Source organism: Canis aureus, chromosome 17, assembly GCF_053574225.1.
Source record: "Canis aureus isolate CA01 chromosome 17, VMU_Caureus_v.1.0, whole genome shotgun sequence".
NCBI lineage: Eukaryota > Metazoa > Chordata > Mammalia > Carnivora > Canidae > Canis > Canis aureus.
In genome coordinates, this window is record NC_135627.1 from 60721271 (window position 1) to 60744891 (window position 23621).

At 38.8% G+C, this 23621-nt stretch overlaps 1 protein-coding gene and 1 long non-coding RNA gene across 2 annotated transcripts in view; one reads left to right on the forward strand and one right to left on the reverse strand.

The window, feature by feature from the left end:
• FAM124A (family with sequence similarity 124 member A) overlaps nucleotides 1-23621 on the forward strand; it is an 85014-nt gene that overhangs the window by 52403 nt on the left and 8990 nt on the right. The window lies entirely within an intron of this gene.
• On the reverse strand, nucleotides 12763-22577 carry LOC144288119 (uncharacterized). The gene is made up of 4 exons (XR_013356119.1): nucleotides 21072-22577; nucleotides 15034-15169; nucleotides 14702-14918; nucleotides 12763-13320 (listed from the first exon to the last, which is right to left on the reverse strand). It is a non-coding gene; the product is annotated as an uncharacterized LOC144288119 (long non-coding RNA).

Here is a 23621-nt window from a genome sequence, read left to right on the forward strand (position 1 = left end):
CCCAAATTATTTGCAATAACATAGTTATCCCTTTAGTGGATATTTATGTTTTAATCCCAGAAAAAAAAAACTAGAATTAAGTACAGAAATAATAAAGTAAACAAAACCTATAATATTAAAATTTCTGTTCTAGGTTCAGAAATACTGTGTTCATCTTTGACATTTTAAGAATTTGTTGTGTTTTAGAGAATTTGGTCTATTAGAACAAGAGATCAACTTTGTGATTCCAATTTAAAATAGGGTTTAGGGGGGCACCTGGGTGGCTCAGCGGTTGAGCGTCTGCCTTCAGCTCAGGGCATGACCCCGGGGTCCTGGGGTCAAGTTCTGAATGGGGCTCCCTGCAGGGAGCCTGCTTCTCCCTCTCTCTGTGTCTCTGCCTCTCTCTCTATGTCTCTCGTGAGTAAATAAATAGAATCTAAAAATAATAATAATAAAATAAAATATAGTTTAGAGAGGCACCTGAGTGGCTCAGTTGTTAAGTGTTTTGATGTTGACTCAGGTCATGATCTCAGGGTCTTGAGATCAATCCCTGAGTTGGGCTCCATGCTCAGCGGGCGTCTGCTTGGTATTCTCTTTCTCCTTCCCTCTGGTCCCTCCCCCCACTCACATGCACTCTTTCTCTAAAATAAATAAAATCTTCTAAAAAATAAAATGTAGTTTAGAACTGAATCATATTTTAGATTTTGAGGGGTATAGGGTGAAGTTTTAATAAATTTATAAAATTGAAACATTTAAGAGGATTTAAGATTCACCATTTTTATCTGTTTAATTGATCAGATTTACAAGAATTTTTAAAGTATTTTAAAGGTTTTGTTTATTAATCAGTTCAGCAGTCACTTAACTACTTAGAAAATCAATACAATAAATGTATAAATACAGTTTACGATGTGAAAGGAAATTACTTAATTAAGCTGCAAGAGCTCTTTTAAAAATGTGTTAATTGTTAACATTTGATAGATTAGAATAATAAGATCTGAGAATTGAAGTCAAATCAGTAAGTTTAAGAATAAACTATGCTTGAGATTGGTAACTTATTAATTGGATATTAATTTTCCAAAAGTAGTTTTTAGATGGTTTCCTGCACACAAAAGCAGATAAGAAAACCTACACTGAAATTCCAGAAGTTTAAGTGAGTAATTAATGGAAAATTAGTTTAATCCCAGCCAAAACTAGTCTATGTACAGCTGCGGTGGGCCCCCAAGAGTGTAGAAAAATCCAAGGACCCTGCTACTGAACTGCGTGGGTTCAAGACCAAAGAGGCAGTTCTGGGGACCCACTCTCACTCATGGCATTCTGGGAGGGAGGCTGTTGTCTTAAGGCTCTCCAAGATCCCATGGAAATTGGGATCTGGTCCATCCCCTTGACGGTCCCCTTCAACTCACAGTGGGTCCAACCTGGAGCAGTGACCTCATTCCTAAATTTATCCTCCAGCCCAGGTATCTCCGCAGGTTAGAGTGGCCGGTACTTCTTCAGGCAAGTACCCAACTGAATACATGACAGCTTGTTGCCATATCTGAAAATACAAGCCTGAAATGACTCACTCTTTACAATATAGGAAGATACTTGTATCCCTTTATCTTCAGTAAAAAAAATGGTCATTTAATTGACATATGTGTTGCCTATCTATCAAGCTGTTCCCTCTTTAGGTCCTTCTGTTTCTGCATCTGTGTCTTGAATAGTAAGCTCTTTCAAAGATAGGATATATTTTTTTAATTTAATATTTTTACTTTTCATCACCCAGGAAAGCCCACACACAGTTCTAGCCGGGAGAGTACCCAAGGACATAATGAGTCCTGCTGCCTTTCAAATAATAGTGAGTTCTTGACATACTACTAACCCGTGAAACTTTGAGGTACCGCCCTAAATCCTGTTTGCTGAGTGGAGGCCTTGCTATTACAAGACTAATCTCAACAGTCAACATTTTTCCCCAGTGAGGCAGATTCGTGGAAAAGATTAGATCCTTCTTTGCTCTTTAGAACGTACAATGATGATGACGTCTGTGTGTTCTGGGGAAGGCTGGACGGAGCTTTTGTTCAGCCCGGGTCTTTGTTCTGTGGGGCAGTTAGATGAGCTCTTCTGATGCAGGCAGCCTTGTGTCTCTGGCGTAAGCATTACAAATGCATTCAATAGTTCTGTTTTCAGTGAGTTAACAGATAATACCGCAAGAGGAAACTTATGTAAGCCACAGCAGAAGTTGGAACCGAGGAGGATTCAAGGCTAAAAAGCACATTTTGTTATTAAAGCAGATTTCCAGATAACAGAGCTTGAAAATAATTATTGAGAGGGGAACATGGCAGTGGAAACTTATTCTTCAGGGTTTCCATTATCCATTTTCCAAAGTTAATTGAGAGGACATGTTAAGTATACTTTAGCCAAAATAATTACACAAAATGGGGAAAAAGTGAATGCTGTTCTGATTAATATGAGAGGGGGATACAACAAAGAGAAAAGAATATTCCTTTGTCCTCACTCCTGCCTTTCTCGCTGGCGTTCTCAGTGCAAATTATACCAGGCCCAATATTCTGGGTCTTGGTTTTCATGGTTTTTTAGAGGCATAGGTTTGGGGGCCTGGAAGGTTGTAAGAGTTTATTTCACAGAAAGTAAGTAAGTTTTGGGTTTTGTTTTGTTTTGTTTTTACAATTTCCAGTATAGTTAACATACAGCATTATATTAGTTTCAGGTTTATAAGATAGTAAGCCGTGTTCCCTCTGAACCTACGTTGTTCTGGTTTTGGTGTCAGAGTAATACTGGCCTCATAGAATGAACATCATAGTTTTCCTTCCTCTTCTATTTTTTGGAATAGTTTGAACTCTTCTTTAAATGTTTGGTAGAATTCACCTGTGAAGCCATCTGGTCCTGGACTTATGTTGGCTGGGAGTTTTTTGATTATGGATTCAATCTCCTTCCTGGTAATCAATCACTTCAAATTTTGTCTTTCTTCTTGATTCACTTTTAGGAGGTTATAGGTCTATAGGAATTTATCCACTTTTTTTCTAGGCTGTCCAATTGGTTGGCATATAGTTTTTACAATCCTTTGTATTTCTGCGATGTTAGTTGTTATTTCTCCTCTTTCATTTCTGATTTTGCTTGAGCATGCTCTTACTTGCATGTTTTCTTGCTCGCTCGCTCTCTCTGTCTCTCAGGAGTCTGGCTGAAGGCTTATCAATTTTGTTGATCTTTTCAAATAACCAGCTCCTGGTTTCATTTATCTGTTCTATTGTTTTTTAATTTCTATTTCATTTCTTTCTGCTCTAATTTTTTATTTCCTTCTTTCTACTGGTTTGGGGTTTTGTTTGTTCTTGTTCTAGCTCGTTTAGGTGTAATGTTAGGTTATTTATTTGAGATTTTCTTGCTTCTTGAGGTATTGTTATAAACTTCCCTCTTAGAACCACTTTTGCTGTAACCCAAAGATGTTGGACCATTGTTTTCATTTTTATTTGTTTCCGCGTATTTTTTATTTCTTCCTTGAGTACCTGGTTGACCAATTCATTGCATGCTATTTAAATTCCATGTATTTGTGCTCCTTCCAGATTTTTTTCTTGTGATTTCTAGTTTCATAGCATTGTGGTCAGAGAAGATACATGGTATGACTTTGATCTTTTTTTAATTTGTTGAGCCTTGTTTTGTGGCCTAATATGTAATCTGTTTTGGAGAATGTTCCATGTGCACTTGAAAAGAATATGTATTCTGCTGTTTTAGGATGGATCATTCTGAATATATCCCTTCGATCCATCTGGTCCTATGTGTCATTCAAAGCCACTATTTCCTTGTCGATTTTCTGTTTGGATAATCTATCCATGGATGTAAGGGGGGTGTTAAAGTGCACTATTATTATTGTATTACCATAGATTACTTCCTTTATGTTTGTTAATAACTGGTTCATGTATTTGGGTGCTCCCATGTTGGGTGCATAAATATTTATAATTGTTATATCTTCTTGTTGGATTGTTCCCTTTATGATAATATCCTTCATCTCTTGTTATAGTTTTGTTTTACAGTCTATTTTGTCTAGCGTAAATATTGATACCCGGCTTTCTTTTCACATCCATTTGCCTGATAAATGCTTCTCCATCCCCTCACGTCCAATCTGCAGATATCTTTAGGTCTGAAATGAGTCTCTTGAAGGCAGCATAGAGATGAGTGGTGGTGGTGTTCATTGTTTTAATCCATTCCATCACCCTGTGCCTTTTGATTGGAGTGTTTAGTCCATTTACATTTAAAGTAATTATTGATAAGTATGTATTATTGCCATTTTGTTACTTGTTTTATGGTTGATTTTGCAGCTCTTTGTTCCTTCCTCCCCTTCCTCTCTTCTCTCATGATTAGTTGCCTTTTTTAGTGACATATTTGGATTCCTTTCTCTATTTTTGCACATCTATTACTGGTTTTTGATTTGTGATTACTATTAAGTTTGTATATAACATCCTAGGCCTATAGCAGTCTATCTTAAGTTGATGTTGCTTAAACTTATTCTTTACTTCTCTCCCCTAACCCCACATTTTAGGTATATAGTATCATACTTTACATCTTTTTATTTTGTGAGTCCCTTGGCTGATTTTTACAGGTATACTTATTTTTACTGCTTTTGTACTTCCTACTTTTCTTACTCTTATTTATGGTCTTTCTTTTCTACTCTAAACCCTAACCCCAACCCTTTAACATTTTTTGTTGGGCTGGTTGGGTGGTCATGAATTCCCTTAACTTTTGTTTGTCTGGAAACTCTATCTCTCCTTCTCTTCTGAATTATAGCCCTGCTAAATAGAGTATTCTTGGCTGCAGATTTTTTCCTTCTTGCACTTTTATTATATCATGCCAGTTTCTTCCGGCTTGCAAAGTTTCTGCTGAAAACTCTGATTATAGCCTTATAGGGTTTCCCTTGTGTGTAACTGTCTTCTTTTTTTCTTGCTGCTTTTAAAATTCTTTATCACAACCCTTTGCCATTTTAATTACTGTATGTCTTAGCGTGGACCTCCATGCATTGATTTTGTTGGAGGAGTTCTGTGCCTCCTGGAGCTAGATTTCTGTTCTCTTCCCCAGATTCAGGAGGTTTTCAGCTATGATTTCTTCAAGTAAATTTTCTGCCCCCTTTCTCTCTCTTCTTCTGAAATTCCTATAACGTGAATATTATTACACTTGATGGTGTGGCTGAGTTCCCAAAATCTATTCTCATTTTGAATAATTTTTTTTGCCAGGGCAGGACAGTGTTAGCAAGGTTTGCGCTGGTCTTCTGGTGAAGGGGGGGCCCGCAGCACCAGGACTAAAGTGGGTCTGGCTAGAAGAGGCAGGTCCACTGAGGTGTAGGGGGAGCAGAAAGCAGGACGTGTGATGGTAGCAAGTATCAGTGCCAGGCTGGTTCCTGCAGGTGGCCATGCGTTGATGCTGGGGGGCTGAGAAGGGAAATGGCACCTGCCAGCTCCTTTGTTCCTGGAAGATTCTCCCCGTGATCTCTGACCCTCCAGGACAGGCTCTGAAATTAGTAAACAACTCTCCCTCTCGCATGCCCCAGGTGTTTTTCAAACTGCTGTTTCTATGCTGTTCCTCCACAGGCTGTTTTCTGTGCTAGGTTTTCTCTTGCCCTACCAATTTTCCCCGAGCCAAGCCTGTTGATTTTTAAAATTCCAGTTTTTAAGTCCTGTTAATTATAAGAACTCCTGAAATTCAGCCCTTCTGGTTTTCAAAGCCGAATGTTATGGGTATTTGTCTTCCTACCATAGGTTTGCTGGTGTGATAGTCTGTTTCTCTCCTCAATTTGAATCCATGGGTCCCTCTGTTCCAGATGATCGTACAGGTCATTTAGCTCCCCAGCATGTCTCCTCCCCTGCCTACCCTCTTCAGTGTGGCTGCTTCTCTACATTTAGTTGTTAAGTTTGTTTGCCAGTCATTTTCTGGGTTGCTGACACTGATATAATACGTATAATGTGATGTGCTAACTGTATGTGGATAAGGTGAGCTAAGGTCATCCTACTCTGCCATCTGTCCAGCAATAGAAAAAGAGTTTTTAAAGTTTTGAAAAGTACAGAATCCTGAAAATATACACTTTCAGTAGCCATAAGAATGAGTATGGGTCCCAGGCATAAGAAACATAAAGCTAGGCCTAGGAGTAAATCAGGAAACTGGCCTAAAACAGTGGTTCCTGTTACAGCTCCACAGTAAAATCACTTAAGATTTTTTCCGCTGATACCCACCCCAGAGATTGTTTCAGTTGCCCTGGAGTGCGATATTTTTAAAGGCTAATTTTTATATGCGTCCAGGATTATAAACTGGCCTATGTAATACAATAAATTCTGCTTTCATTTCTGCGCCTCTCAGCAGGATTTCAAGGCGGTCTGGGGTTTTGAAGACTCTGTTCTGGCAAATACGTGTATCTTAAAAAAATCTCTTCTGGTAAACACGTGTATTCAGTGATCCTGATCATGGAGCAGGAGGCAAAGTTGAGGATGGCCAGGAGGGGACCATAATGACCAGCACTAGTCTGACAGTAATGTATAATGACCAAGTCCACTGGTAGGTTTTGAAAATGGTGTGTAGACATGAATCCATGTTGCCTTATTTTAGGTGTGGTTCCTTGTCACATATGGGCAGCTAACTCAGACTTGAAATACTGCCTTTGAGTTTTGATAATTCATTCTTATTGATTTATATTAGAAAATGGCAAGAGGCACACAGTTACCCATGAATTAGTGATTGGAGTCCAGGCCAAAAACAAAGGAGGTGATAGGTATCCCATACTTTAAGTTCAGAGAAAATCCACCTGTGAGCCCAGCCTTTTCCCTCTTCGAGGCACGCTGGCTGGGCCAGTTCAGGAGAACTGGAACTCCTTTCACCCCACCCCCCCACCTCCATATAGGAGCACTGGAGGCATGGCAGGCCAATAGGTTATCTTTGGGAGAACACCTCCCCTCTGTTCCCCCACAAGATCGAGGGTCCCCAAACCATGTTCCCTACCTGCCCTCACAAACCAGTGGACTATTCATCGTCTCTTCTCTTTATCATTCTGAGCTACTGAATGGCCAGGACTCGATGTCTCAGGCCCAGTGTTACCAGGGCCCTGAGGAAGGAGGCAGGAAGAGGGTGACCAAGGGAGATGTGCCAGAGTGCATGCAGTGGTTCTGGCCTTGGTAAGGGAGCAGTAAAATTGGATAATTGGTGCAAAAGTTTGTTGACAGGATTCAACAAAGCAGAACCATGGGCCGAATCTGGCCTGCTGCTTATTTTTGTAAATAAATTTTTATTGCAATATACACAGCATGTGAACCTCAAATCAGCCACCTCTTCCTCATTCCATAGAATACTGAAGTTTATTCTCTGGAAAGTTGGGCCAGCAAACCTAGATGTGAAGATCCCAAACACAGTTGTGGGTAGGAGTGCTATACTGAACCCAGCAAATATAAGTGCAATTCCGTATCCTCAACAGCAACACCACCAGCCTGGCTTCAAGAATGTGGGCTCCCAGGTTTCTAACACCTGCCAAAGCCAGGGGAGAACAGTCCAGTGGCTACCGTACCTGACAGCACATAGCCACAACACTGCAGAAAGTGCTAGTGAACAGTGTTGCTCTAAGAAATGAGACGAGGTCAGAGCAGAGCCTTTTTTCCCCCACTATAAACTTTGTAGAACTACTTTCTTTTTAAACCTCTGCCCATATTTCAGCTTATAAAAATGAAATTTTAACTTTAAAAAATGATGGGGAGGCATTCCACTAGAATCTTGATCCCTGAGCTCATCTAAGGGCATTACGTTTCCATAATACAGAAGGTTAGCAGTGGTTTTCACCTGAGGGACTCTTTCCACCCCTGCTATGCCTGAGAACATTTGGCAAAGTCTAGAAACAGTTTTGGTTGTGACAGTGCAGGGGTGAGGAAGGGTGCGACTGGCATCCTACAATGCATAGAACAGCCCCCACCCACTCCCAGCAAAGAACTATCCAGCCCAAAGTGTTAGTTAGTTGTCTGAGGAAGAGAAACCTTGAATTAAACTAATCTCTAAGATCCAGTCAGGCTCTCAAATACATGTATTTTTTAATGAATAATTTTGAGGCCTATAATACAGTAATTGGCTAAAGCTGAGTCCCACAGTCTAATATTATACCGTTAGTGCACTAGAAAACTAAAAGGAAGAATTACAGCAATTATCTGGATAATTCAAACCAAAAATATCATTTCTCCTGATTATTGATCAAAAAATAACATAAAAGTGGTGTTCTTTCAATATTTTTTGAGATATAGTTGACATATTGTGTAAGTTTCAGGTGTATAGTATGTTGCTTTGGAAACATATATGGCAGTATGATTACTCCAGTAGCATTATCTAACATTTTTATCGTGTCCCATAACACTTATTTATTTATTTTTATTTTTATTTTTATTTTTATTTTTATTTTTATTTTTATTTTTATTTTATTTGTTTGTTTATTTATTTATTTATTTATTTATTTATTTATTTATTTATTTTTGCTGAGAATAGTTGAGACCTAGTCCCTAAGCAACTTGGAGGTTTATAACACAGTATTGTTGACTGTAATCACTTAGCTGTTCCTAAGACCTTCAGAACTTAGTAGATAAGTGAGTTTGTACCCCTAAGTAACATCTCCCCAGCTCCCCCAGTCCCTGGTAACCACCATTATATTCTCTGTTTTTGTCAAAATACAAGTTCAGTATTTTTAGATTCCACATGTAAAGGATATTTGTCTTTATCTGTCTGGCTTAACTCAGCATAATCCCCTCACAGTCCACACACGTTGTCACAAATGGCAGGATTTCCTTCTTTTTCGTGGCTAAGGAACATCCCATTGTGTATATACCACATCTTGTTTATCTGTACATGTGTCGATGGTCACTTAGCTAAGATGTGGAAACAACCTGTTGTGAACACGGCTACAGTGAACATGGGTGTGCAGGTATCTCTTCAAGATACTGGTGTCCGTTACTTTGGCTAGATGTTCCAGGCGTGAAATCGCTGGATCATATGGTATTTAAATTTTCAATTTTGGGGGAAACCACCATACTCTTCTCCTCAATGGATGTACCAATTTACATTCCCACCAGCAGTGTTTAAGGGTTTCCTTTCCTCCACATCCAACATTTGTTATCTGCCTTTTTTCTAAAAATCATTTAACAGGTGGGAGATGATATCTCATTGTGGTTTTGATTTGCATTCCCCTGATGACTACCAATGTTGAATATCTTATATATCTGTTGGCCATCTGTATATCTTCTTTAGAAAAATGTCTATTCAAATCCTCTGCCCATTGTTTACTCAGATTATTGTGTTTTGCTTTTTCTTAGTGAGTTGTAGAACTTCTATAGTCTGGATATTAGCCCTTTATCAGATATGATTTACAAATATTTACAAATATTTCCTGCCATTTCATAGGTCCCCTTTTATTTTGTTGATGGTTTCCCTGACTGTGTAGAAGCCAAAATGTTTGATGTGTTCTCATTTGTTTATTTTTGTCTTTGTTGTCTCTACTTTTGGTGTCAGATTCAAAAGATCAACACCAAGACCGATGTTAAGGAGCTTACATCCTGTGTTTTCTCTAGGAGTCTTTAACCCATTTTGAGCTTATTTTTGTTTATGGATGACATAAGGTAGCGGTCCAGTTTAATTCCTTCCAGTTTCCCGGCACTATTTATTGAAGAGACTGTCCTTTTCCTGTTGTACACTCTTGGCTGCCTTGTCATAAATTCACCTTATATGCATGGGTCTATTTCTGGACTGTTCCATTCCATTGATCTGCATGTCTTTATGCCATACCATACTGCTTTGATTACTGTAGCTTTGTAATGTCGTTTGAAATCAGGAAGCATATCCCTCCAGCTTTGTTCTTCCTTAAGGATTCAGGGTCTTCTTGGATTCCATACTAATTTTAAAATTAGTCTATTTTGGTGAAAAATGCCATTGGAGGTTTGACGGGAATTGCATCAAAGCTGTAGACTGCTTTGCACAGTAGGCACATTTGAACAATATTCTTCCAATCTGTGAACACAGAATATCGTTCCATTATGTGTGTCTTTAACAGTCCCTTTCACCAAGGTCTTCTTACAGCTTTCACTGTACAGATCTTTCACCTCCTTGGTTAAATTCATTCCTGGGTATTTTATTCTTTTTGATGCACTTGCAAATGGGATTGTTTTCTTAATTTTCTAATAGATTGATATTCAAGTCTAGCAATGAAACAGTTTTTATTTTATATATTGCAACTTTACTGAATTTAATAGTTTTTTTGGTGGAGTCTGTAGGGTTTTCATTATACCTGCATATCATGAGTTTTGCTTCTTTCTTTCTGATTTGGATCCTCTTTATGTCATTTTTCCCCTAACCACTCTGGCTAGGACTGCCAATAGTATGCTGAATAGAAGTGGGGAGAGTAGATATTTTTGTCTTGTCCCCGATCTTAGAGGAAATGTGTTCAGCTTTTAACCATGGAGTATGTGAGCTGTGGTTTTCTCATATGTGGCTTTTATTATATCAAGGTATATATTCCCTCTATAACCCCTCTTACTGAGAGTTTTTATCACAAATAGATGTGTTTTATTACATGTTTTTTGATCTATTGAGAGGATTATGTAATTCCATCTCATTTCGTTACTGTGGTGTGTCACATTGACTGCGAATGTTGAACCATCCTTACAATTCTGCATTCGATCATAGTGTATGAATCTTTTAATGTATTATTGAAATCAGTTTTGAGGAATATCCCCATCCATGTTCATTAGGGATGCTGGCCTGTAATTTTTTTTTCTTCTAGTGCCTTTATCTGGTTTTGGCATCAGGGTCATGCTGACCTCATAAAATGAGCTTAGCAGTATTCCCTCCTCTCCTGTTTTCTGAAAGAGTTTAAGCTAGCTTGGTATTAAATCTTCCTTAAATGTTCTATAGAATTTACTAGTGAAGCCTTCTGGTCCTGAGCTTCTTCATTCAGAGATTTTTGATTACTGATAAAATCTCCTTGACAACAGTCAGTCGTTTCAGATTTTTTTATTTCTTCATGATTCAGTCTTCATAGATTGGGTATTTCTAGGAATGTATCCATTTCTTCTAGATTGTCCAGTTTGTTGGCATATAATTGTTCATAGTAGTCTTTCATGTTACTCTGTATTCCTGTGGTATCCATTTTAACATCTCCTCTTCCACTTCGGATTTTGAGTCCTTTTTGTGGTGAGTCTAGCCAAGGGTTTGTCAATGTTGTTTATCTTACAAAAACTACTCTTGGTTTCATTGACTTTTCCTATTAAACTTTTCAGCCAGTGTTCCATTTTTTCTGCCCTGATCTTTATTTCCTTCCTTCTCCTAACGTTGGAGTTAGCTTATTGGTGTTTCAGTTCTCGAGGTCAAAGGGAGGTTGGTTAAAATCCTTGTTTCTTGATGTAGGCATTTATTGCTCTGAACTTTCAGTACTGCTTTTTTTTGATATTTTGTAGTTCCATTTTCAGTTGTCTTTGTATATTTTTTTTATTTCTCTTTTGATTTCTTCTTTGGCCCATTGGTTTTTCATGAGTAGGTTAATCTTCACAACTGTGAATTTTCCATCTTTCCTCCTATTACTGTTTTCTAGTTTTAGACCACTATGGTCAGAAAAGATACTTAGTACCATTCCCTCTTAAATTTGTTAAGACAGGGATCCCCGGGTGGCTCAGTGGTTTAGCACCTGCCTTCAGCCCACGGTATGACCCTGGAGTCCCGGGATCGAGTCCCGCATCAGGCTCCCTGTGTGGAGCCTGCTTCTCCCTCTGCCTGTGTCTCTGTCTCTCTCTCTCTCTCTTTGTGTGTGTCTCTCATGAATAAATAAATAAAATCTTTGAAAAAAAATTTGCCAAGACATTTTTTGTGACCTATCATGTAATCTTTCCTTTTTTTTTTTTCCATGTAATCTTTCCTAAAGAATGTTTTGTCTGCACTTGAGAAGAATGTGTATTCTGCTGCTATTGGATGGAATATTCTCTTTATGTCTGGTCTAAAGTGTAACAAATCCATTACCTTATTTTTATATCTGGATGGTCTGTCTGTTGTTGAAAGTGGCATTCTGACGTCCTCTCCTATTATGGCACTGCTGTCTATTTCTCCCTTCAGATCTGTTAACAAATCAGGTTTTTTTAGATGCTCCCATATTGGGTGCATATATATTTAGAATTGTTATTTCCTCCTGATGAATTGACCCCTTTTATCATTGCATAATAATACTCTTAATGTGTGTCTCAGATAACTACTTCTGTTCTCTTTTGGTTGCTCTTTGCTTGACATATCTTTTTTGATCCCTTGACATTTAGCCTGTGAATGTCCTTACTGCTTGAGTCCTATGTAGACGGCATACAAATGGGTTTTTATTTTTCCCCCATTCAGCCAGTCTGTGTCTGTTAGAGAATTTTGCCCATCTAAAGTAATTATTGATAAGTAAGGATGCACTGTATCCATTTTGTTAATTGATTTCTGATTGTTTTATATAGTTCCTTTCTTGTTGTCATTTTTTGTAGCAGTTTGCTTTAATTCTTTATCATTTGTGTATCCATTATAGGCTTTTGCTTTACTGCTTTCATGATAAATGGTGTAGTTATAACCATCTATTTTAAGTTGGTAACTTCAATTGCATGAGAAAGTTCTACCCATTTACTTGTCTCCGCCCCCCAACATTTTATGTTGATGTCCCAATTTACATCTTTTTATATTGCGGCCATTAACAAAATAACGTAGCTATGGTTATTTCCAACACTTTTGTTTCTTAACCTATATGCTAGGTTTCAAAGAGATTTACATACCACCATTGCATTATTATTTTGAATTTTAATATACCTTTACCAGTAAGCTTCTTACTTTAATATATTTTCATGTTACTAAGTAGCATCCTTTTGTTCTAGTTTGAAAACTCATTTACCATTACTTGTAGGTCGATTTGGTGGCTTTTGTTTATCTAGGAATATCTTTATCTCTCCTTCATGTCTGAATAACAGCTTTGCTGGGTAAAGTATTCTTAGATGAGTTTTTTTTCTTTGAGCACTTTGAATATATCACCCTACTCTCTCCTCCCCTGAAAGATTTCTGCTGAAAAATCTGCTGAAGACCTTTTTGGGATTTCTTTGTAGGTAATAGTTCTTTGTTTAGAGATTTTTGTCTTTGGTTCTTCAGAGGTTGATTATAATGTGTCTTGGTAAAGATTGCTCTTGGAGCTTCCTGTGCCTGGATGATCATATCCCTCCCCAGACTGGGGGAGTTTTCAATCATTATGTTTTCTGTTCCTTTCTCCCTCTTTTACCCTTACTTTGGAAGTCCCAGAAAGAGATTGTTTCTTTTGATGATGCTTCACAGTTCAAGTAGGATTTCTTCACTCTAATTTCAAAAAATAGGATTTTTGCTTAAGGTGTTGCTAATCATGCCAGCCAGCTACTTCTAAGATCTGTTCATTGAACTATGACAAGGAATATTTCTCTTTTGAAATTCCTTAAATCAGTTATACTTAATCAAATTGTAACAACCCTTTGTTAATACAAAGTCAGTTCAGTCTATCCTTTCATTTTACAGCCAGTAGTAGGGTAATACATAAGTCATACTGAAAAATAATCAGGGAGAAATACAGAACTTAGAGAAAAATTTACATATGGGCATGAATATGCTCCTTTCATGAATAGTTTTTTAGATTTACAGATTTTATCATTAAATTTATCAGCTTCAGCTCCCAATTCTCAGATCTATGACCTTAATTTTTTCTGTTGTTCCTCAAATGGATAGCTTTTTAATATATACCAGAGCAGTCAGAGCTAGCAGTTGTTCATAGTCCCATTCTATTTAGTATCTCCTGTGATACTTGTCACACTTTCCTAAGAGCTGCTACTCATACTAAACAAAGCTGATCCCTAAGGCATTTTTTTACTTCAAAATTTTCTATTTACTATAGATGTTTTTGCCACCTTCTTATAATACCAGAGTCCTTGTCATCTTTTCTTATAAAAACCATTTGTGGTTTATGGGGATTTGTACATACTTAAAATTCCCTTGATAATAAGCACTTTTAGATAATATGTATTTTTACCTCATATGTATTTTGTATTCCTTCATTCAATAGGAATCTATTGAGTGCCTATAGGCACCAATACCAACATTTGTGCAGGTATTAGAAGTCATTCAACTGAGCTGCTAAAAGCCTTACAGCAGCGATTGAAGATTTTATAGCTAACCCAATTCCTCTATGTAAATGTACATTTCTGCAAAAATATCTGTGTTTTGGTGATTTTTAAGGTCAGGTTCATGAAAAGACAAATAGTGTTTTTAGTAGATACATGCTTACTTCTTTCTCTTATAGACGGCAGCCCACAGTCCTCAGGGTTCCAAGCCTTTGTCTGTTTGGTCCCCTACCCTGTGATTTAGAATAGCTGTTAGATGGGTAGCAACAATTTCTTAAAACACAGCAAAGTACCAGCCTTAAAAGATTAATGATGATATGTGCAGTGTATACATCTGGAAAGAAAATTCAGTATATATATAAAGAAGATATTGTATCATCAGTCATCTGGGAAATGGCCAATTCATATCAGGGTGAAATATCATTACCCACTAGAATGGCAAATATTTTAAAGAACAATAACACCAAATATTGGTGAGGATGTGAAGCAACTGAAACAAAATCGGTTTGGATGTGCCTTCTAAGCTAAAAACAAACACACACACACACACACACACACACAAAACAAGCAAACAAACAAAAACAACTCACCTTGTGCCCTAGCAATTCCACTCTTAGGAATATGCCCAACAGAAGTGAATGTGCACTGTTCACAAAAGAGGGGAGGTTGCCAGATAAGGCTTCACAGCATCACCTTGGGTTTGCTCTCTGAAGATGGGCAGGTGTTCTCTAAGGAGCCAAGCATCCAGAAGAGCATGAAGTCATGGCGATGTAAGCCAGCCTGATGTTTTGGGTAACAATGTCTGTTCTAAACAGTTTCAACACAGAGATTACAATTCCAGAAAGACCCAAGGCTGGAGGAGTGTTGTAGCGCTTACTACTAAGTCAGTTCTGCCCAGGGACATGGTCAGATTTGTACTTACCAAGATCACTCAGATTGGTGTGTTGGAGCGAAGTTAGCAGGAGGTCAGTCAGGATGGATGGTTATCACTTTGCTGCCATTTTGCCAATTCTGGAGAATAAGTACTTTCCTTATATTGTGTATTATCTTGTGTCATTCTATAAGGAATGAACAAAGGACCATCTAGTCTGAAACCATTCAGATGATTTTCAAATGTTCTATCTAGAAAAATCCATGATTTCACCAAATATACACAGGTTTTGTTTATCTTTACAATGAAACTTGCATTTTTCCTCTGAATTGTCCTCATTTCTTTCTAATGACCACCACCAACAACAACAGAAAGCCACAGGGTTTTAGTTTGGGAGGATGACATAGTTCACCTCCTTCCAGCTACATATAAAAACAATTTCTTCTGAAGGAAACCCAAAAGCTAGTTAAGCAAACCCCACAAATCAGGCAAACGAGAAAAACACCCACATCAAAGTGGGTGGGGGTGTGGGGTTCTGATCCAAGATGGCAATGTAGGAAGATCCCAAACTCACCGTCCTCCATGGGCACACCAAATCTGCACCTATTTATAGAGCAATTCCTCCTGAGAACTGAGGGCTAAATGAACAGCTTCTGCACAACAGAAGACAGAGAAACTGCGTAGAGAACATCAAGAGAGATGGAGGCACGAAGGGAACCACCCACCCTTGACACTGTGAACTGAAGCGGGGAGAGGTAGTGTAAAGAGGCTGTGGGACGATTCCTCTGTCCTAGGGCACAGGGGGAAATAAGACTACAGTTTAACAGAGCACCTAGAATATAAAGGGCCTGACCCTAGAACCAGCCAAAAAGTGGGGGAGCTGCTGAAACTCTCCCTGAGCCCAAGGGGCAGGCAAGCACCAGGGTTTAAGTGCCCTATCCCCAAGTTTGACAGTGCAGATGGAAACAGGGTCCAGGTGCCCTAGCCAGCTCACCTCCTCGGTCACCTCAGCACAGTGCTGCTCACATCAGGACTCTGCTCAGCACTCACTGTATCTCTAGTTATTGCACGAAGGTGACACAGGCCCAAGCAACCTGGAATACCCTGGTACCCTGGGCTCATTCCACTTCCGCCTCAGCAAGCTTGCTAGGGTACTCCCAGCACAGAGCGCACTGGGACATCTCATGCTTGCCTCAGTTCTAACCCCATGTGTGGAGCACCCCAGCATCACCTATCCTGTGCCATAGCTCAGCTCCAGAGCAGGTGCCCTGCAGTGTGCCCTCCATGTGGAAAGCCCCAGGACACCCTGGCTTGCATCTGCTTCACCTGCCACTATTCCACCAGGGCAGCCCATCACAGAGTACCCTAGGAGCCCAGCCCACACTACATCTAAAAACAGAAAAACATTCTTTTCAACTGCACATGGAACATTCTCCAGGAGAGATCACATTATAAGCCACAAAATAAGTTTCAATCAATCATAAAAAGATGCTGTCAAGTGTCTTTTTCAACCATAATAGTATGAAAGTAGAAATCAATCACAAGAAAAAAAAAAAAAAAACCTGGAGAGGCACCTGAGTGGCTCAGTAGTTGAGCATCTGCCTTTAGCTCAGGCCATGATCTCGAGGTCCTGGGATTGAGTTCTGCTTCGGCCTCCCTGCTCAATGGGGAGCCTGCTTCTCCCTCTCCCTTTGGCCCTCCCGCTCACACACTGGTGATCTCTCACTCAAGTATATTAATAACATCTTTTAAAAATAAAACTAGAAAAAACACAAACATGTGGAAGCTAGACAACAAACAATGAATGGGTCAATAAAGAAATCAAAGAGGAAATTAAAAAATACATGAAAACACAATGGGCCAACATCTTTGGGATACAATGATGGCACTTCCAAGAGAAGAATTTACAGTGATACAGGCCTACCTCAAAAAATAAATATCACAAACTATCTAACCTTAGTACTAAGGGAACTAGAAAAAGAACAAAACCCAAGGGTAGTAGAAAGAAGGAAATAATAATTAAAAAAAAAAAAACAGAGCAGAAATAAATGAAATAAGAACTGAAAAAAAAATTGAAAAGATCAATGAAACCAAGAGCTGGTTCCTTAAAATGTAAATAAAATTGATAAGCCTTTAGCCAGACTCAAAGAAAAAAAAATGAGAGGTCCCAAATAAAATCAGAAACAAAACAGAAGTAAAAAAGCAACATCATAGAAATACAAAAGGTTATAGGAGACTACCACAAAAAAAATTATATGCCAAAAACTTGTACAACCCAGGAGAAATGGATAAATTCCTGGAAACATACTATCTTCCAAAACTGAGTTAGGAAAAATAGAAAATCTGAATAGACCAATTAATAGTAACAAAAGTGAATTGGTAATGAAAAAACTCCCAACAAACAAAAGTCCAGTACCAGATGGATTCACAGGTGAATCTACCAAACACCAGTTTATACCTATTCTCAAGCTATTCTAAACAATAGAAGAGGAAGGAAAGCTTACAAATATGTTCTACAAGGTACCAAAACCAGACAAAGACCCTACAAAGAAGAAAACTACGGGCCAGTATCCCTGATAAGCACAGATGTAAAAATCCTCAATAAAAAACCAGCACGTTCCATTTAGTAATACATTAAAAGGATCATTCACCTCAGTCGAGTAGGATTCATTCCAGGATGTATGGGGAGTTTGATATTCACATATCAATCAATGTGATACACAATATTAACAAAACTAAGGATAAAAATCATATGATCATCTCAGTATATGCAAAAAAGGCATGTAACAAAAGTCAACATTTGTTGATGATAAAAACTCAACAAAGTGGGTTTAGAGGGAACATACCTCAGATAATACTGGCCATATATGACAAACCTACAGCTGATATCATACGCAATGTGAAAACCTGAGATCAAGAAAAAGTCAAGGATGTCCACTCTTGCCACTTCTACTCATCAGTGACTAGAAGTCCTAGCCACAGCAAAAAGAAAAAAAAGAAAGAAAGAAGGGCACATTGATAAGGACAAAGTTAAACTTTCTCTATTGGCAGATGACATGATACTATACATAGAAAACCCTAAAGACTTCACCAAAAAAAAACTATTAGAATAAACGAATTCAGTGCAGTTGTAAAATATAAAATGAATACACAGAAACTGGTTTTGTTTCCTACAACAAAGTAGCATAAAGAGAAATCAAGAAAACAATTCTATAACTTTACACACCAAAAAAGAATAAATATCTAGAAATAAACTTATCCAAAGAGGTGAAAGGCCTACTCTGAAAACTATAAAACACTGATGAAAGAAGTTGAAGGTGACATGAACAAATGCACATTCCATGCTGATGGATTGGAAGAATTTGTTAAAACGGCTGTCCTACCCAAAGCAATCTACACATTCAGTACAATCACTATCAAAATACTAATAGCATTTTTCCTCGAACCAGAAGAAATTATCCTAAATTTGTGTGCAGTCACAAAAGACCCTGAGTAGCCAAATCAATCTTGAGAAAGAACAAACCTGGAGCTATCATAATCCTTGATTTCAAGATATAGTGATAGTGATCAAAACAGGATGGCACTGGCAAACAGAAATGGATGCAGAGATCAATGGAATGGAACAGAGAGCCAGAAGTGGGGCCCATGCTTAAATGATCAGTTAATCTCAACAAGACAGGCAAGAATATACAATAGGGGAAAGACAGTCTCTTTAACCAATGGTGCTGGGAAGACCAGACAGCTACAGGCAAAAAAATGAAACTAGACCACTTTCTTACACCATATACAAAAATAAACTCAGAATGGATCAAGAGCCTAGCAGCTGGGTGGCTCAACTGAGCACCTGACTTTTGATTTCAGCTCAGGTCATGATCTCAGGGTAGTGGGATTGAGCCCCAGGACTGCACTCAACAGGGAACCTACTTGAGGTTCTGTCTCCCTCTGCCTCTGCCCCTCCCCCTGCTTGTGCTCATGTTCTCTCCCCCTCTCTCCCACCCAGAAAAAATAAATCTTTTTTTTAAAAAAGAAACTAAATGTGAGACCTGAAACCATAAAACATCTAGAAGAAAACATAGGCGGCGGTAACCTCTCGAACATAGGCCTTAGCAACATTTTTCTAGATATGTCTCCTAAAGCAAGGGAAACAAAAGCAAAAATAAACTATTGGGACTACACCAAAATTAGAAGCTTTTGCACAGTGAAGGAAACTATCAACAAAATGAAAAGGCAACCCACTGAATGAGAAGATATTTGCAAATGATATATCTGATAAGGAGATAATATGCAAAATATATAAAAAACTTATACAACTCAACACCAAAAGAATATCTAATTTTAAAATGGGCAGAGGACCTGAATAGACATTTCTCCAAAGAAAACATAAAGATGGCTAACAGACACATGAAAAGATGGCTCAACATCACTCCACATCAGGGAAATGCAAATCAAAACCACAATGAGTTAGATATCAGCACCTATCAGAAGAGCTAGTATCAAAAAAGATAAATAAATGTTGGTAAGAATATACTGAAAAAGGAATTTTTAAAAAGATTTTATTTATTTATTCATGAGAGATACAGAGAGACAGAGAGGCAGAGGGAGAAGCAGGCTCCATGGGGAGAGCCCAATGTGGGATTTGAACCCGGGTCTCCAGGATCACGCCCTGGGCCAAACGTGACACTAAACCACTGAGCCACCCAGGGATCCCAGAAAAAGGAATTCTTGTTCACTGTTGTTGGTATAGACACTGTGGAAAATGGGGGAAGTTGTAAAATATAAAATCCACTAATTCCACTATTCAGTAATGTTGCAATATCAATTTCAGCATATCAATATACCACTATTAGGTATTTGGCCACAGAAAACAACACTAATTCAAAAAGACATATGTATCCCTCTATTTAGTGTAGCATGAGCCGAGATACAAAAACAATGCAAGTATCCACTGAGAGAAGAATGGATAAACGTGTGTGTGTGTGTCTACACACATACATACATACACACGATGGAATATCAACCATAAGAAAGAATAAGATATTGCCATCGTGTGTATGTATGTGTGTGTGTAGACACACAAACACACACATCCAAATACAGATGGACCTAGAGGGTAATATGCTAAGTGGAATAAAAAGAAGAAAAAGCAGAAACAAACACATTAATACAGAGAATAAATTGATGGTTGCCAGAGGGACAGGCAGTGGGAGGTACAGGCTTCCTGTTACAGCATGAGTGAGTCACGTGGATTAAAGGTGCAGAATAGGGAATATCGTCGGTGCTGCAGTAGTGTTGTATGGTGACAGGTGGAGCTACATTTGTGGTGAGCATACCATAACATATAGACTTGCTGAAGCACTGCCTTGTACACCTGTAACTAATATAACATTGTCAACGTTACTTAAATTTAAAAAAAAAAATGGTAGGAGAGACTGAGACACAGTCTCACGACGAATCTCAGCCCAGGCAAAGTAACCCACCGTCAAGGAGGCTATCTCGAGTTGGAACCTGTCCCTGGGGAGTAAAGAGTTTGAACTCTTCTTGTGGTACTGCAACTCTTTAAGGCCTGTACCTGAGAGATAAGTCCCCAAAACATCTAGCTTTGAAAACCCATCGGGCTCATGTCCAAGAGCCCCACAGGATATAGGGACTTGAGAAGTAGTTCTCACGGGGCTGTTCAGAATTACCCACCCCCAGGACCCAGCATAGAGACAGCCAACTAAAATGCATCAACTCTTTCTGTGAACAAAACCTGTTTGCATATTTTAAAGCTTCACCTGAGGGATAGGCATCTAATTTAACACACATCCAGGGTCCTACTGAAATACTTTACAAAACAGCTGCAGGTGGGTGCTATTTTTGTGCTCTTCCTCTGCTTCATTCCAGGTCACCAGTTTCTCCCAGAAAGGAGCTTATACACTAGTTCTTGTGCCCTGATTTTTGCAGCTGCCACTCAGGAGAGGCTGCTTGGCTCTGGTGGCCTGCGGGCCTTGACTTTTACAGGCTCCATGGGGCTATAACAAACTGAAAAGGAGTTCTTAACCAGCTGTACTGCAGGGCACAGCAAAGAGGCATCAGACTGAAATACTCACTCTGTAAAAGCAGCTTATTAGCTTATCTGTACAGCTGTGGCCTGTGGGGCATGCTTTTATTTGAACACTGACGACCTCTTCAGAGACTGGGAAGGCTGGTGGGCACCATCTTCACACTTTTCCTCTTCCTAGCCCCATGTTTCCAGTGTCTCCAAGAAAGGAGCTGCTTATATACTTCTTTGGTGGCCCAGATTTTGTGGCTGCCACCTTGAGAAAACATTCCTTGGTAGCTTGGCCCTGGTGTCCAGCGAGGCTTGTGTTCACAGATTCAGTGGGAAGGTAACAAACAAAGAAATGGCTCTTCATTGGCCGTCAGCCCAGGGCTCAGTGCAGAGGGGCAGACAATAACGCCTGTCTCCCAGGCTTCCCCTGAAAGAGGTACATTTGCACACTTTAAATCCTGTTGCCTTAGGTTCTTGTTTTCAATCAGCTTGAATCTAGTTGCTGACTGAGATCTCCCTTTGGGGCACCCACAGGTCCTAGTGCACCCTCAATTATTGGGAGCCACTAGGAACAAAATAGGAGGCTTGGACAAACACAAAGTTTTGAGATACCATGAAGAGCTAGAGCAAGGTTGAATAATAGTTTCATCTCCTTCATGATCTCACTCCTTCAGGTTGGGAAATGTGGCTGTTTTCTATGGTTGCATAGCAACCAACACAGAGAGTCAAAGAAAATACAGAAACAAAGGAACTTGTTCCAAATGAAAGAACAGGATAAAATCTCAGAAGAAGAAAAAACCTTAATGAAACAGAGGCAAGTGCTTTACCTGACCAAAATACTAAGTTCCGGAGAAAATGAGACAAAGTTAGAACTTCAACAAAAACAAAATATGAGTACCACATAGGAAGTCATAGACCTGAAGAAACAATAACTGAACTGAAAAATGCACTGGAGGGTTCGACAACAGACTAGATGAAGCAGAAGGAAGGATCAGCAAACTCCCAGACAAGGCATCAGAATGCCTCCAATTAGACCAGCAAAGAGAAGAAAGAACAAGAGTGAAAGTAGCTTCAGGAACTTATGGGACACCACCAAACAGACTAACATCCACATGTAGAGGTCCCCAGATGGAGAAGAGAAAGGAGTAGAAAACTTATTTGACAAAATAATGGATGAAAACACTTTTAACCTGCAGAGGGATACAGACATCCAGAACCAAGAACTCCAGAGAGTTTCAAAAGGATGATACACCATGATCAAGTGTGCTCTCTTTCAGGGGTGCAAGAATGATTCAACATCTGCATGTGAGTGTCATACACTGCATTATCAAAGGAAGGAGAAAACCTGTACAACCCTATCAATAGATGCAGAAGAGGCATTTGACAAAATTCAACACAATAAAAATCTGGATAGGTTGGGTATAGAAGAAACACACCTCAAAATAATAAATAAATAATATAACAAGTCCGTGGTGAAAAGCAGAAAACTTTTCCTCTAAGGCTGGAAACAAGACAAAGATTCCCACCCTTACCACTTCTATTCAACATAATATTGCAAGTCTTGGAGCAATTAGGCAAGAAAAAGAAATAAAAGGCACCCAAAGTGGAAAGGAATAAAACTGTCACTATTTGCAGATGACATGATACTATACACAGAAAACCCTTAAGCAAAAAAAGAAAAAGAAAAAGAAAACCCTTAAGCCTATGCTAAAACAAATATTAAAACTAATAACAGGGTAGGCCCAGTGGCTCAGCGGTTTAGCGCCGCCTTCAGCCCAGGGCCTAATCCTGGAGACCCAGGATCGAGTCCCACATCAGGCTCCTTGCGTGGAGCCTGCTTCTCCCTCTGCCTGTGTCTCTGCCTCTCTCTCTCTCTCTCTCTCTCTCTGTGTGTGTGTTTCTCATTAATAAACAAATAAAATCTTTAAAAAACTAATAAATGAATTCAGTAATATTGCAATATCAATTTCAGCATATCAATATATCAACATATATCGCAATTATCAATATATAAAAATGAGTTGCATTTCTATACACTTACAACAAACCATAAGAGAAATTAAGAAAACACCTTTATAGTTTCATCAAAAGAATAAAATACCTGAGAATGAATTTAACCAAGATGCAAGGCCTGTACATTGAAACCTATAAGACACTGATGAAGGAAATTCAAGAAGATACAAATAACGAGAAGGTATCCCATGCTCATGGATTGGAAGGATTAATATCATAAAAATGTCCATATAATCTAAAGCAATCTATGTATTCAATGCAATGCTTATCAAAATCTCGATGGTATTATTTATAGACCTAGAACAAATAATCCTAAAACTGATGGAACCACAGAAGATCCCGAATAGCCAAAGCAGTCTTCATCAAGAAACAACAATGCTGGAGGCATCACACTTCCTGATTTCAAACTACATTACAAAGCTCTAGCAATAAAAACGATGCTGGCATAAAAGCAGACACACAGACCCACAGAACAGAATAGAGAGCCCAGAAATAAACTCACACATACGTGGTTGGTTCATTTATAGCAGTGGAGCCAAGAATTTACAACGTAGAAAGGACAAGTTTCCTCCGTAAGTGGTGCTGGGAAAACTGG